This window comes from Oncorhynchus gorbuscha, linkage group LG19 (assembly GCF_021184085.1).
Source record: "Oncorhynchus gorbuscha isolate QuinsamMale2020 ecotype Even-year linkage group LG19, OgorEven_v1.0, whole genome shotgun sequence".
NCBI lineage: Eukaryota > Metazoa > Chordata > Actinopteri > Salmoniformes > Salmonidae > Oncorhynchus > Oncorhynchus gorbuscha.
Window position 1 is genome coordinate 42,859,209 of NC_060191.1, and position 17,218 is coordinate 42,876,426.

Sequence of the window (17,218 nt, forward strand, 5' to 3'; positions counted from 1 at the left end):
ACACAACCACTTTAGCCTACTACTCTGTGGAGAGAAAGAGGGTTAATAAAGAGGGAAGTGGTAGAGAGAGAGAGAGAGAGAGAGAGAGAGAGAGAGAGAGAGAGAGAGAGAGAGAGAGAGAGAGAGAGAGAGAGAGAGAGAGAGAGAGAGAGAGAGAGAGAGAGAGAGAGAGAGAGAGAGAGAGAGAGCCAGAGAGCCAGCCAGAGAGCGAGCCAGAGAGCGAGCCAGAGAGAGAGCCAGAGAGAGAGCCAGAGAGAGAGAGAGAGAGAGAGAGACAGAGTACATACACTGCTCTACCCCACCTAAGGGGATGTGATCAAACTACTGCATCTGGTGAGTGCACTACCGTCTCTCTTTACTTGATGTTGGAGTTGTCTGAGTGTGCTGTAAACATCAGTATGGAGCTGTGTGTGTGTGTGTGTGTGTGTGTGTGTGTGTGTGTGTGTGTGTGTGTGTGTGTGTGTGTGTGTGTGTGTGTGTGTGTGTGTGTGTGTGTGTGTGTGTGTGTGTGTGTGTGTGTGTGTGTGTGTGTGTGTGTGTGTGTGTGTGTGTGTGTGTGTGTGTGTGTGTACAATGCTGGAATTATTGCATTATGGCTGCAATACTTGTCTCCAGAGCTCCCACATGCCTTACGCTGTATTCAGGCTGGCTGTTTTGTACTGTAAGTAATGCACTGAATAGTGTCATGCTATTGTATTAGCCTGTTAGCAGCGTGACCATGGTGCGGTACACAGAGTCTTATGGAGTGGCGTAGCGCTGTGCTAATGCTAAGCTGCTGACTCAGTGCTATATGCATCGACATTCATCACACAATGGAGTGGGATGAAAACCTGCTCTGGGCCCTGCCAGGTGCTCCTTCCTCCATCAATGCAGGGTTATGATGCCATAATCATTTCCCCACCCAAGATCAACAAGTGGAACAGCAAAGGCCTCATCTCATTCCCATGTCTGCAGAACGATTCCCCAAACACCGGCAGATCACAGGAATATATTTGTATTCAGTAAAGGGTCATAGTCATATGGTTTAAGAGATTTGCTATTGTCTTTTGCAGAGTGCTTTATATTTCTAGCCACACAGGTGTTTTTTCAGTGTTGACATGTTGGTGCTAATATTGAGAGAGAGCTTGGCGGTGATAGAGTGCTGGTTCCAGTTTTCCCTCGTCGACTAAGCTCGTTACTGGCTATTTGCGTCACAAAAGAAACAGTGCAGGGTTGTGCAGAGTTCCAGACACTGAGAATGTGAGTGTAAAACAGTACATTGGCAAGATATAGTATGTGAACCCTTTGGAAATACCTGGATTTCTGCATAAATTGGTCCTAAAAATTTGATCTGATCTTCATCTAGGTCACAACAATAGACAAACAGAGTCAGCTTAAACTAATAACACACAAACAATTATCCGTTATGTCTTTATTGAACACACCGTATAAACATTCACAGTGCAGGGTTGAAAAAGTATGTGAACCCTTGGATTTAATATCTGGTTGACCCTCCTTTGGCAGCAATAACCTCAACCAAACATTTTCTGTAGTTGCGGATCAGACCTGCACAATGGTCAGGAGGAATTTTGAACCATTCCTCTTTACAAAACGGTTTCAGTTCCACAATATTCTTGGGATGTCTGGTGTGAACTGCTCTCTTGAGGTCATGCCACATCATCTGAATTGGGTTGAGGTCAGGACTGACTGGGCTAATCCAGAAGGCGTATTTTCTTCTGTTGAGGCCATTCTGTTGTTGATTTACTTCTGTCTTTTGGGTTGTTGTCCTGTTGCATCACCTAACTTCTGTTGATAGCCTTACATTCTCCTGAAAAATGTCTTGATAAACTTGGGAATACATTTTTCCATCAATGATAGCAAGCTGTCCAGGCCCCGAGGCAGCAAAGCAGCCCCAAACAATGATGCTCCCTCCACCATAGTTTACAGTTGGGATGAGGTTTTGATGTTGGTGTGCTGTGCCTTTTTTCCCCCACACATAGTGTTGTGTGCTCCTTCCAAACAACTTAACTTTAGTTTCATCTGTCCACAGAATATTTTGCCAGTAGCGCTGTGGAACATCCAGGTGATCTTTTGAGAACTTCAGATGTGCAGCAATGGTTTTTTTGGACAGCAGTGGTTCCTTCCATGGTCCTCCCATGAACACCATTCTTGTTTAGTGTTTTACATATTGTAGACTCGTCAACAGAGATGTTAGCATCTTCCAGGGATTTCTGTAAGTCTTTAGCTGACACTCTAGGATTCTTCTTAACCTCATTGAGCATTCTGCGCTGTGCTCTTGCAATCATCTTTGCAGGACAGCCACTCCTAGAGAGAGTAGCAACAGTGCTGAAATTTCTCCATTTATAGACAATTTGTCTTACCATTGACTGACTTTTAGAGATACTTTTGCAACCCTTTCCAGCTTTATGCAAGGTAACAATTCTTAATCTCAGGTTTTCTGAGATCTATTTTGTTTGAGGCATGGTTCACATCAGGCAATGCTTGATGCAGATTAACAGATAAACCCAATGCAGATTAACCTAGAGTGAAAACACACCTCTCCTTCGGCCACAGAGCAATCAATCAAAATAGATCGCTAGTGAATGGAGTCCGTATCTCTCCACAGAATAACAGCACACGCTACAACAGTCAGACTGGACACTGTTGGCATCCTGAACCAGTAGCCACAGTGAAAGGAAGCAGGGAATGGGGTAAGGAGAATGCTTTCCTGTTCAGTAGTACTAGCTACCATTCTCCATGACACATCTTGAGCAGAGGTGTGGAGGTATTTTAATTGGAGTCTCCAAAGGCCATGGTTACAGCTTGTTCACTTCACTTTGCCAATATAGCTCTTGTGATCTTTATCCAAGGGAATAGATTGTTTAATTCGCTGCATGGCTGGCTGCTGCTTTCACTAGACTCCGAAGTAGTGCTACCACCAACACAGCCAACAAGACACATACACATACACACGCATCCAACGCACCTATTCTCTCTCACTAACTGTCATTTGCTTTCATTACACACACACACACACACACACACACACACACACACACACACACACACACACACACACACACACACACACACACACACACACACACACACACACACACACACACACACACACACACACACACACACACACACACACACACACACACACACTGAATATACAAAACACTAAGAACACCTGCTCTTTCCATGACAGACTGACCAGGTAAATCCAGGTGAAAGCTATGATCCCTTATTGATGTCACTTGTTAAATCCACTTCAATCAGTGTAGATGAAGGGGAGGAGACAGGTTAAAGAAGGATGTTTTGTTTTGAGACAATTGAGAAATGGATTGTGTGGGTGTGCGATTCAGAGGGTGAATGGGCAAGACAAAATATTTAAGTGCCTTTCAATGGGGTTTGGTAGTAGGTGCCAGGCACACTGGTTTGTTTCAAGAACTGCAACGTTGCTGGGTTTTTCACACTGAATAGTTTCCTGTGTGCATCAAGAATGGTCCGCCACCCAAAGGACATCCAGCCAACTTTAAACAACTGTGGGAAGCATTGGAGTCAACATGGGCCAGCATCGCTGCGGAACACTTTTGACACCTTGTAGTCCATAACCCAATGAATTGAGGCTGTTCTGAGGGCAAAAGGGTGTACAACTCAATATTAGGAAGGTGTTCCTAATGTTTTGTAGTCTCAGTGAACCTATACAGAGAAACAAACACACCACTTGCATTCCTGGAATTACAATGAATATGTTTTGTGGTTGAAAGTGAAGCTGCTGAATGACGGTGTGCTGTACTTAGAGTTTTGAAACAACTGTCATTTTGATTATTTGTTTTGAGGTTTTTATCGTGAAAATGTATCACATGCTATTTAAAAAATAATAATAATAATCAAATAACAAACAATAAGATACACATTTAAAATAAAATAAAAATGTAAGTGCTGAATAGAAAGAATAGTAGATGGTAAATATCCTTTTCCGTACAGCATTTGACAATAACTTGACATGCAATAAACTACGTGTGTATCCAATGGCAGGATGTGAGCTTGTCAAGTATTACAGTTTCAATATCCTCATACAGTACATACAGTACGTAGGACAAATCATCACAAATAGGGGATTGGAAAGCAGTTGGCTACTGTAGAAACATAGCACAGTGTTGTAAGGCATTTCTGCCCCATGGAAACGTTCTTCTACGTGGCTTGTCAACTGCTACAGTATCGCCTGTCTATTTGTTTGCATTTCATCCACCCACAGTGTATCACTGAAATTCAGACAACGAGTTGGATATACTGTTGTACACAATCTAGGTATTTCAGCAATGCATTGTACACCACACTATAATTACAAATGGTAGCACAAGGGCAATTCCATGGGAATGAATTACGCTTTGACTCAGTTTTATCACTTTAAAATGTATGTCAAATGAATTCCATTATTTGGAATTTGTGTAAGGATATTGAATTTGAATTTGATATTGCACAAATTGAACCATTGAATTCATCAAATTGAATTTGTATTTCATGATTTAAAACTGAAGCGGTACTCGTCCATGTTCCAGAGCGTTACCTTTCAGGAATGGGCTTGTAATAGCTTACAGCCAAAGCGGTTTAAACGCTAGAGCCAAATTCATTGGAAGAAAATAAATTAAACATGTCACATTGGCTTCAGAAACCGCCAGAAGCTTCTGTTTACCACAGAGAGCGTTTGAGTCTATCTGTTCTTCTCCATCTTTCCTGGCTGGCAAAGTACCTGGATGTTGTCTCTGGTTTTGAATCTGAATTTGGGGAACTGAATTTGGAAACGAAATCTGAATGCAGCTGAGAAGTTGAATATACACTGAGTATACACAGCATCAGGAACACCTGCTCTTTCCACGACATAGACTGACCAGGCGAATCCAGGTGTATCCAGGTGACAGCTATGTTCCAGGGGACAGCTACAGGGGACAGCTATGTTCCAGGGGACAGCTATGTTCCAGGTGACAGCTATGTTCCAGGTGACAGCTATGTTCCAGGTGACAGCTATGTTCCAGGGGACAGCTATGTTCCAGGTGACAGCTATGTTCCAGGTGACATCTATGTTCCAGGTGACAGCTATGATCCAGGGGACAGCTATGTTCCAGGTGACAGCTATGTTCCAGGTGACAGCTATGATCCAGGTGACAGCTATGATCCAGGAGACAGCTATGTTCCAGATGACAGCTATGTTCCAGGGGACATCTATGTTCCAGGTGACAGCTATGTTCCAGGTGACAGCTATGTTCCAGGGGACAGCTATGTTCCAGGTGACAGCTATGTTCCAGGTACCAGCTATGTTCCAGGGGACAGCTATGTTCCAGGGGACAGCTATGTTCCAGGTGACAGCTATGTTCCAGGGGACAGCTATGTTCCAGGTGACAGCTATGTTCCAGGTAACAGCTATGTTCCAGGTGACAACTATGTTCCAGGGGACAGCTATGTTCCAGGGGACAGCTATGTTCCAGGTGACAGCTATGTTCCAGGTGACAGCTATGTTCCAGGGGACAGCTATGATGATCCAGGTGACAGCTATGATCCAGGTGACAGCTATGATCCAGGTGACAGCTATGTTCCAGGTGACAGCTATGATCCAGGTGACAGCTATGTTCCAGGTGACAGCTATGATCCAGGTGACAGCTATGATCCAGGTGACAGCTATGTTCCAGGTGACAGCTATGATCCAGGTGACAGCTATGATCCAGGTGACAGCTATGTTCCAGGTGACAGCTATGATCCAGGTGACAGCTATGTTCCAGGTGACAGCTATGATCCAGGTGACAGCTATGATCCAGGTGACAGCTATGATCCAGGTGACAGCTATGTTCCAGGTGACAGCTATGATCCAGGTGACAGCTATGTTCCAGGTGACAGCTATGTTCCAGGTGACAGCTATGTTCCAGGTGACAGCTATGATCCAGTTGACAGCTATGATCCAGGTGACAGCTATGTTCCAGGTGACAGCTTTTCCATCTGTTTGTCCAGAAATCAAAGACTTTACTTATGCCACATTTTTGTTGATGGAAAATGGCTGAAAAATGTATCTATGCCTACATTTCTCAAAAATATAGACTAGCTTTCATTCAACACCCAATTTGATATGCTCCTAAGAACTTCACATGATGGTGCTCATGGTCATTTATGATGGAAAATTCCCAGGTAGTGACTCTTTTCACTTTGTCCAATTAAAGCACACTGGCTGATGGAGAATGGTGATGTAGTATTTACAGCCACATCCATATATGATTTGGTTTTACCTTACAACATAAATTTATGTCCAATTGACATTAAAAATATAGAAATATTTTTTATTTATTTTTATTTCACCTTTATTTAACCAGGTAGGCAAGTTGAGAACAAGTTCTCATTTACAATTGCGACCTGGCCAAGATAAAGCAAAGCAGTTCGACAGATACAACGACACAGAGTTACACATGGAGTAAAACAAACATACAGTCAATAATACAGTATAAACAAGTCTATATACAATGTGAGCAAATGAGGTGAGAAGGGAGGTAAAGGCAAAAAAGGCCATGGTGGCAGAGTAAATACAATATAGCAAGTAAAACACTGGAATGGTAGTTTTGCAATGGAAGAATGTGCAAAGTAGACATAAAAATAATGGGGTGCAAAGGAGCAAAATAAATAAATAAATTAAATACAGTTGGGAAAGAGGTAGTTGTTTGGGCTAAATTATAGGTGGGCTATGTACAGGTGCAGTAATCTGTAAGATGCTCTGACAGTTGGTGCTTAAAGCTAGTGAGGGAGATAAGTGTTTCCAGTTTCAGAGATTTTTGTTGTTCGTTCCAGTCACTGGCAGCAGAGAACTGGAAGGAGAGGCGGCCAAAGAAAGAATTGGTTTTGGGGGTGACCAGAGAGATATACCTGCTGGAGCGTGTGCTACAGGTGGGAGATGCTATGGTGACCAGCGAGCTGAGATAAGGGGGGACTTTACCTAGCAGGGTCTTGTAGATGACATGGAGCCAGTGGGTTTGGCGACGAGTATGAAGCGAGGGCCAGCCAACGAGAGCGTACAGGTCGCAATGGTGGGTAGTATATGGGGCTTTGGTGACAAAACGGATTGCACTGTGATAGACTGCATCCAATTTGTTGAGTAGGGTATTGGAGGCTATTTTGTAAATGACATCGCCAAAGTCGAGGATTGGTAGGATGGTCAGTTTTACAAGGGTATGTTTGGCAGCATGAGTGAAGGATACTTTGTTGCGAAATAGGAAGCCAATTCTAGATTTAACTTTGGATTGGAGATGTTTGATATGGGTCTGGAAGGAGAGTTTACAGTCTAACCAGACACCTAAGTATTTGTAGTTGTCCACGTATTCTAAGTCAGAGCCGTCCAGAGTAGTGATGTTGGACAGGCGGGTAGGTGCAGGTAGCGATCGGTTGAAGAGCATGGATTTAGTTTTACTTGTATTTAAGAGCAATTGGAGGCCACGGAAGGAGAGTTGTATGGCATTGAAGCTTGCCTGGAGGGTTGTTAACACAGTGTCCAAAGAAGGGCCGGAAGTATACAGAATGGTGTCATCTGCGTAGAGGTGGATCAGGGACTCACCAGCAGCAAGAGCGACCTCATTGATGTATACAGAGAAGAGAGTCGGTCCAAGAATTGAACCCTGTGGCACCCCCATAGAGACTGCCAGAGGTTCAGACAGCAGACCCTCCGATTTGACACACTGAACTCTATCAGAGAAGTAGTTGGTGAACCAGGCGAGGCAATCATTTGAGAAACCAAGGCTGTCGAGTCTGCAGATGAGGATGTGGTGGTTGACAGAATCGAAAGCCTTGGCCAGATCAATGAATACGGCTGCACAGTAATGTTTCTTATCGATGGCGGTTAAGATATCGTTTAGGACCTTGAGCGTGGCTGAGGTGCACCCATGACCAGCTCTGAAACCAGATTGCACAGCAGAGAAGGTATGGTTAGATTCAAAATGGTCGGTAATCTGTTTGTTGACTTGGCTTTCGAAGACCTTAGAAAGGCATGGTAGGATAGATATAGGTCTGTAGCAGTTTGGGTCAAGAGTGTCCCCCCCCTTTGAAGAGGGGGATGACCGCAGCTGCTTTCCAATCTTTGGGAATCTCAGACGACACGAAAGAGAGGTTGAACAGGCTAGTAATAGGGGTGGCAACAATTTCGGCAGATAATTTTAGAAAGAAAGGGTCCAGATTGTCTAGCCCGGCAGATTTGTAGGGGTCCAGATTTTTCAGCTCTTTCAGAACATCAGCAGAATGGATTTGGGAGAAGGAGAAATGGGGAAGGCTTGGGCGAGTTGCTGTTGGGGGTGCAGTGCTGTTGACCGGGGTAGGAGTAGCCAGGTGGAAAGCATGGCCAGCCGTAGAAAAATGCTTATTGAAATTCTCAATTATGGTGGATTTATCAGTGGTGACAGTGTTTCCTATCTTCAGTGCAGTGGGCAGCTGGGAGGAGGTGTTCTTATTCTCCATGGACTTTACAGTGTCCCAGAACTTTTTTGATATAATATACAGTGCTCAAACTATATACATCATGTTTACTAGGCACTGCATCATTTTGGTTCAGTAGTTATACATTTTGAGCAGTTTGATAAACGATAGTTCATTGTATTGTTGACAAATTACAAGAAAATCATATGAAAAGTAAAGTGAATGTTACAATTTATCCAAATTGAAAGAGTGATTTGGTGCAGTGAACAAATGACTTTCTGGTTTTGTTTGTTCTACTCAACTGAAAATGTTTTGAAACATGGGGCATTATGATGATCTGTTTGATGTCTGTGCTTAGAGTTGTGAAACTGGACTACATACTTGTTCAAATTGTACCGAAGTGATTGAAATAAAACTTATTTCAGAGGTGGAGGGGAAAGATGGCAATTAATCAGAGGAGATTGTGTGGATCTGTGTCCTCTCCTCTCCTTCATCCCTGCTGTTCATCCCTTCATCTGAGCTGGGTCTCTCTCTCGCTCTCGCTCTCGCTCTCGCTCTCGCTCTCGCTCTTGCTTTCGCTCTCGCTCTCTCTCTCTCTCTCTCTCTCTCTCTCTCTCTCTCTCTCTCTCTCTCTCTCTCTCTCTCTCTCTCTCTCTCTCTCTCTCTCTCTCTCTCTCTCTAACTCTCACTCTCGCTCTCGCTCTCGCTCTCGCTCTCGCTCTCGCTCTCTCTCTCTCTCTCTTTCTTTCTATTTTGATCTGCCTTTAGACTTAATACAGGGTATATGTATTTCATGTCAGCTTGCTGTTCTGGGGCTCTACTGTTTATGTACAGTATCTGTAGTCAGTGAGTGCTGTTGTGTGGCTCAGACCAATAGACTCCTAAACAGCTGCTGTTCATAGATTTTTTTATTGCCATTACCATGAGTATCAATCTATTTATCCTGCTACTGGTCACTATTACTGCTGTTTACATGTATATATTACCATTAGTATCTACTTATTTATCCTGCTACTGGTCACTATTACTCCTGTTTACATGTATAGACACTGAACAAATATATAAACACAACATGTAAAGTGTTGGTCCCATGTTTCATGAGCTGAAATAAAAGATCACATATATTTTCCATTCGCACAAAAAGCTTTTCTCTCAAATGTTGTGCACACATTTGTTTACACCCCTGTTAGTGAGCATTTCTCCTTTGCCAAGATAATCCATCCACCTGACAGGTGTGGCATATCAAGAAGCTGATTAAACAGCACAATCATTACACAAGTGCACCTTGTGCTGGGAACAATAAGGCCACTAAAAGGTGCAGTTTTGTCACACAACACAATGCCACAGATGTTTTGAGGGAGTGTGCAATTGTCTTCCATTGGATAATGGTTGTAGGGACAGGTCTGTTTGGTGACAGTATATCATAACTATTGTGCTGTGCTCTAAAACTCCTAAAGTGGATACACAGCATGCATATGATATACCACATCACATGTAGTTCATTACTGGTCAGGCAAACTTTGTATTGCCCCGGCAGGACTAAGGGAGAGGGCCATAAAGTCAGTCTCGTCCAAAACAGAGATTTGCGGGATGATGAAAAAAATGGTATGTCACAGAATGAAGAGTACAACAACCATTTTCCTTGGGTTGGGTTACCCAGTTGCCGCTGGGCCAATTGTGCACCCCCGTATGGGACTCCCAATGACAGCCAGATGTGATTCATCCTGGATTCAACCAGGGACTGTAGTGATGCCTCTTGCACTGAGATGCAGTGCCTTAGACCACTGTGCCACTCGGGAGCACATGGTCAGTTTGGTTTACCCTTCAATATAGTTAAGGACCATCAGTGAATTACTACATTTGAGTGGACTGTCCTGGTTTACTGCATGTGCTTAGACTGTCCCGGTTTACTGCATGTGCTTAGACTGTCCCGGTTTATTGCATGTGCTTAGACTGTCCTGGTTTACTGCATGTGCTTAGACTGTCCTGGTTTACTGCATGTGCTTAAACTGTCCCGGTTTACTGCATGTGCTTAGACTGTCCTGGTTTACTGCATGTGCTTAGACTGTCCTGGTTCACTGCATGTGCTTAGACTATCCTGGTTTACTGCATGTGCTTAGACTATCCTGGTTTACTGCATGTGCTTAGACTATCCTGGTTTACTGCATGTGCTTAGACTATCCTGGTTTACTGCATGTGCTTAGACTGTCCTGGTTTACTGCATGTGCTTAGACTGTCCTGGTTTACTGCATGTTCTTAGACTGTCCTGGTTTACTGCATGTGCTTAGACTGTCCTGGTTTACTGCATGTGCTTAGACTGTCCTGTTTTACTGCATGTGCTTAGACTATCCTGGTTTACTGCATGTGCTTAGACTGTCCTGGTTTACTGCATGTGCTTAGACTGTCCTGGTTTACTGCATGTTCTTAGACTGTCCTGGTTTACTGCATGTGCTTAGACTGTCCTGGTTTACTGCATGTGCTTAGACTGTCCTGTTTTACTGCATGTGCTTAGACTGTCCTGGTTTACTGCATGTGCTTAGACTGTCCTGGTTTATTGCATGTTCTTAGACTGTCCTGGTTTACTGCATGTGCTTAGACTGTCCTGGTTTACTGCATGTGCTTAGACTGTCCTGTTTTACTGCATGTGCTTAGACTGTCCTGGTTTACTGCATGTGCTTAGACTGTCCTGGTTTACTGCATGTGCTTAGACTGTCCTGGTTTACTGCATGGGCTCAGATTGTCCTGGTCCGTCTGGGATCTCTCTCTCTGAACCCTGGTTATTAGGTCTCCTACAAACCAGAGAAACTCAGCCTGATATGTTCATCTGTATAATCACCATCAACACCACAACACCCGACACCACAGCCTCAGGTTTCCTGCAGCTTCCCACTTCATATTTGTGTTTGTGAGCGTGTGTGTTGCTCCGCTCAGACAGTTACGCAATAACCATAAACCCAGGGAATATGGGATCAATAATCCCCTTTCTTAAACACAAGTCGCCACATCCACTCATTAATTTACATTCACAATCACACAACTCACACACACACTGCTAGCCTACAATTATTGTCACACTCACCCTGTCATTCTGTCACCCACAGAGTATACAGTGATTATTCAGACTCTACTGTCTCTCTCTTGGCCACAAATCGTCACATTCACTTATTCATTCACACACACCGCTATAGCTTACAATCATTCATTGACAATCACGCTTCCCCTCTGTCACCACGGCACCTATTCTGCCTGTTATCCACAGGGAGTCCTAATGACAGAGTGGAATAATGACTACTCTGTACAATAACAAAGAAGGCAAATTACTGAGCAGGGCAATAGCCCACGTTCTGGTAATATAATAACAGGGAAAAGCAGTAGTGGAGGGAGCTAATAATAGTGCAGTAACAACCAGCGGGGTTGATCTCCTCCTCCTCCTCCTCCTCCTCCTCCTCCTCTTCATCATCCTCCTCATACTCCTCTTCATCATCCCCCTCCTTCTCCTGCTCCTCATCTTCCTCCTCCTCTTCCTCCTCCCCATCCCCTTCCTCCTCTTCATCCTCCTTCATCTCCTCCTCATGTTCCTTCTCCTCTTCATCTTCCTCCTCCTCTTCCTGCTCCTTCTCCCTTGGCCTTTTGTTCTCTGTGGTAGGATTCTCATGGTTTTCATTGATTTGCACAGTGATGGACTGAGGAGGACGCCAGCTCAGATGGAAACCAGTGGGGGTCAGTGCCGTTTATGATGAGGGAGGACAATGTTTTTTTTCATGAGCATGGCCTTATTTCTATTACAGCATGTTGGATGACTGTCATTCATATTCCATTCAACCAGTTCAATGTAACAGTGATAGGTTTCGGCTACTACATCAAATTTCCCTATACCCATCAGGTTGCTACAACCTAGCCTATGAATGAAAGTTTACAACGTAGGTGCACACATGTCGAGGGAAGAACTTGAGATGACAGACAGAACCAAGAGCCTCCTAGGTTTTGTACTGAAATCAATGTACCAAGAGGAGGACGGACGCTAGCTGTCCTCTGACTACTCCATGGTGTTACCCTATAGAGTGCTGTTGAGGCTACTGTAGACCTTAATTGCAAGACAGTGTGTTTTAATCAATTATTTGGTGACAGGAATATATTTAGTATAGTTTTATCAATGTTTTACAATTGACATTTTTATGAAATTCCCTTCCTCTTCTGAGGAGCCTCCACTGGATGGGACCCTTATCTTCTACACACTCATGCACACATGCGTGTACGTACGTATGGATGTATACACACTTGCACAAATGCAACACACACTGGACGGCAAGAGACACTCTGACATTTCAGGCGGTCTGAAAACAGAGAGGTCATAAAGTATCAGGTAAATGACGTATGCATATAGCTTCTAATGGTACCTCATTCTTGGTCTTAGGAACCAACATGGCAATATAGGGTTTTCTTCCAGCCTAGCACTAACGACCCCTGTTTTAACTCATTTGGTAGCCTGCGTGCCAGTCTGTTTCGCCTCTCTTGCCAACTCCTTATGGAATTGTCATGCCAAACACGTCATGTCTTTGTTTGGTTTGACAATGACTGCTATGGAGTTGGCAAGAGCACAAACAGATGTGGGATCATGCAGGCTAGTAATTTGGTGCTTGGTGATGTGCTTTTCCCTGGATTGAAGAATACTGCTCAAGCACCATGGTGTCAGAGAGGCAAAACATCCCCCCTCTCCTCTTTGTTCCAGCACCCCTTCAGTGCCAACCCAGCACCCCTCACCATCCAACGTCTGTACAGTAACACTGTCTATATCCCGAGGGTGTTGTTATGGTAAACTCCTAGACTACAATATGGTACTCCAGTCATTTAAACCCGCAAAGCCCCCTATCCCCCTCATGTGCACGGTCGCCTAGTAACAGCAGTTGGGGGGGGGGGGGTCAGAGGTGAAAGAGCCCCCTTGCAGGGCCATCCATCACGTCAGAGAATGGGAGCAGGGGAGAGGGAGGTGTGTGTGTGTGTGTGTGTGTGTGTGTGTGTGTGTGTGTGTGTGTGTGTGTGTGTGTGTGTGTGTGTGTGTGTGTGTGTGTGTGTGTGTGTGTGTGTGTGTGTGTGTGTGTGTGTGTGTGTGTGTGTGTGTGTGTGTGTGTGTGTGTGTGTGTGTGTGTGTGTACTGTGGTCGGTAGCCGTCAGTAGTACCTCTGTGTGTCCCCTCCAAAGCAGGAACTTGACAGCTGACATTATCTGGGGGTCGACAGGGAGACACTTCTTTAATAAACATGACTATGATAGGGATGCTAATGGATGCTTCTCCTCCTGACGTAGGCTACTTCTCTTTGGTAAGTGATGCAGGGGCTCTGTTGCTATTTCTCTCTCCCTCTCTCTTTCTCTCTGACTCTCTCTCTCTCTCTTATAACAGGCCTCTGGAGGTGACAGGAGGCATATTGACAAGGGGAGAGAGGGGGTAGAGAGAGAGACAGAGAGGGAGAGGAAAGGGAGAGACTGCGCGAGAGAGAGAGACAGAGAGACAGAGAGAGAGGAGAGAGGGGGGTGAGAAATAAAACAGAGTCCCTGTAGTAATCCTTTTAGTCAGAGGGAGAAGCACGATTTGCTGTTGTGCTTCGGTTTTTAAAAGGTTTTTCGTCATTGGTGTTAAAAGATGCTGCAACACACTTTTGATTTCCTGTAATTGAATCTTCCACCGTCAGAGATACTCTGACTCGGCTGAACAATTTTTAGCAAGCTATTCCTTTCCTGAGAATGTCTGTACTGTTATGATAGCCCCATTACATAAACTCACCAGAAAAATAAACATCCTCTCACTGTCAACTGCATTTATTTTCAGCAAACTTAACCTGTGTAAATATTTGCATGAACATTACAAGATTCAACAACTGAAACATGAACTGAACACGTTCCACAGACATGTGACTAACATAAATGGAATAATGTGTCCCTGAAGAAAGAGGGGGTCAAAATCAAAAGTAACAGTCAGTATCTGGTGTGGCCACCAGCTGCATTATGTTCTGCAGTGCATCTCCTCCTTGTGGACTGCAACAGATTTGCCAGTTCTTGCTGTGAGATGTTACCCCACTCTTCCACCAAGGCACCTGCAAGTTCCTGGACATTTCTGGGGGGAATGGCCCTAGCCCTCACCCTCCAATCCCACAGGTCCCAGACGTGCTCAATGGGATTGAGAACCGGGCTATTCGCTGGCCATGGCAGAACACTGACATTCCTGTCTTGCAGGAAATCATGCACAGAGCGAGCAGTATGGCTGGTGGCATTGTCATGCTGGAGAGTCATGTCAGGAAGGGTACCACATGAGGGAGGAGGATTTCTTCCCTGTAACGCACATCTTTGAGATTGCCTGCAATGACAACAAGCTCAGTCTGATGATGCTGTGACACACTGCCCCAGACCATGACGGACCCCCCACCTCCAAATGGATCCCGCTCCAGTGTACAGGCCTCGGTGTAATGCTCATTCCTTTGACGTTAAACGTGAATCCGACCATCACCCCTGGTGAGACAAAACCGCAACTCGTCAGTGAAGAGCACTTTTTGCCAGTTCTGTCTGGTCCAGTGACAGTGACGGTGGGTTTGAGCCCATAGGCGACGTTGTTGCCGGTGATGTCTGGTGAGGACCTACCTTACGGCCTACAAGCCCTCAGTCAAATCAAATTTCAAATCAAATGTATTTATATAGCCCTTCGTACATCAGCTGATATCTCAAAGTGCTGTACAGAAACCCAGCCTAAAACCCCAAACGGCAAGCAATGCAGGTGTAGAAGCACAGTGGCTAGGAAAAACTCCCTAGAAAGGCCAAAACCTAGGAAGAAACCTAGAGAGGAACCAGGCTATGTGGGGTGGCCTGTCCTCTTCTGGCTGTGCCGGGTGGAGATTATAACAGAACATGGCCAAGATGTTCAAATGTTCATAAATGAGTTGAAACTGGCGCAGCAGCACGTCAGGTGGACTGGGGACAGCAAGGCCTCAGTCCAGCCTCTCAGCCTATTGCGGACAGTCTGAGCACTGATGGAGGGATTGTGCGTTCCTGGTGTAACTCGGGCAGTTGTTGTTGCCATCCTGTACCTGTCCTGCAGGTGTGATGTTCGGATGTACCGATCCTGTGCAGGTGTTGTTACACGTGGTCTGCCACTGCGAGGACAATCAGCTGTCTGCGTCTCACAGTACTGACGTGCAATTTATTGCCGTGGCCTCATCTGCTGTCCTCATGCCTCCTTGCATCATGCCTAAGGCACATTCACGCAGATGAGCAGGGACCCTGGGCATCTTTCTTTTGGTGTTTTTCAGAGTCAGAAGAAAGGCATCTTTAGTGTCCTAAGTTTTCATAACTGTGACTTTAATTGCCTACAGTCTGTAAGCTATTAGTGTCTTAATTACCGTTTCACATGTGCATGTTCATTAATTGTTTATGGTTCATTGAACACACATGAGAAACAGTGTTTAAACCCTTTACAATAAAGATCTGTGAAGTTATTCAGATTTGTATGACGTATCTTTGAAAGACAGGGTCCTGAAAAAGGGACGTTTATTTCTTTGCTGAGTTTATGTCCCAAAATGACATTCTGTCCCCTATATAGTCCACTACTTTTGACCAGAGCCCTAGTGCATTATATAGGGAATAGGCTACCCCTTTGAGCACAGACCCTGTTCTGTTCACACAGAGACATTTTTTTTTCTGGTTGTGATTTTTTCTGACAGTGATATTCAATGAATTCACTGAATCCAAACTCAGTCACTGGGGACCCCAAGGGGTGCAGGTTTTGTTTTTTTGCCCGAGCACTACACAGCTGATTCAAATAACCAAATCATCAAGCTTTGATTATTTGAATAGGCCGGTGCTAATGATGGACAATAACACCCTGCAACAGACACCAAAGAGCTATTTTAAAGCTTAAAACCAGCAAATTAAATTGTTTGGGGACAGAATTGGTGGAAACAATTAAATACTGAATGTGTTCCTTGGTAAAGATTGCCACTCCACCACCTTTGGAAGATCTGTCTGGCCAAAAAAGGTTATAACCAGAAAAGTTAACATCAGTGTTCAAACCACTCTTTCTTTACCAAGTCTCTGTAATGGCCAACACATCTGGATTGGAGCTGTGAACCCACACTTTCAATTGATCCATTTTAGCTAATACGCTTCTACTGTTAACCTGCAGAAAACCCAGGCTTTTACAAGAGCAGAGATCAGTGAACTAGATATCAGAGCACAAGTCAGAATTGTGGCTAGCAACAGTATATTTCCAGATATCATCAGCAGTAATACAATCAGGGTACGGCAGAGGACAGGGAGAGCTCTGCAGTGTTGATATTTTTACAGTGGTATAAAGTAGTTAAGTAAAAATACTTTAAAGTACCTCTTAATTAGTTTTACTATTTTTACTTTTTTTCTTTTTGCCAACTTTTACTTTTACTTGACTACATTCTGATAGAAAATAATGTACTTTTAACTCCATACATTTTCCCTGACACCCAAAAGTACTTGTTAAATTTTGACATGAAAATGGTCCAATTCACACACTTATCAAGAGAACATCCCTGGTCATCCCCACTGCCTCTGATCTGGCGGACTCACTAAACACAAATGCTTCATTTGTAAATGATGTCTGAGTGTTGGAGTGTGCCCCTGGCTATCTGTTAATAAAAAAACAAGAACAATTGTGCCGCCTGGTTTGCTGAATATACGGAATTTAAAATGATTTATACTTTTACTTTTACTTTTGATACTTAAGTATATTTGAAAGCAAATACCTTTAGACTTTTACTCAAGTTGGTATTTTACT

General features: G+C 44.1%; 1 protein-coding gene across 1 annotated transcript in view; it reads left to right on the forward strand.

Annotated features, from left to right (window-relative positions):
• Positions 1–214: 214 nt before the first annotated feature.
• The window catches only part of LOC124005347 (A-kinase anchor protein SPHKAP-like), a 151,665-nt gene continuing 134,661 nt past the window's right edge, over positions 215–17,218 (forward strand). Inside the window, exon 1 of the mRNA XM_046314499.1 lies at positions 215–333. The gene's annotated coding sequence lies outside the window, so the exon portion shown is untranslated. The remainder of the gene's footprint in view (positions 334–17,218) is intronic.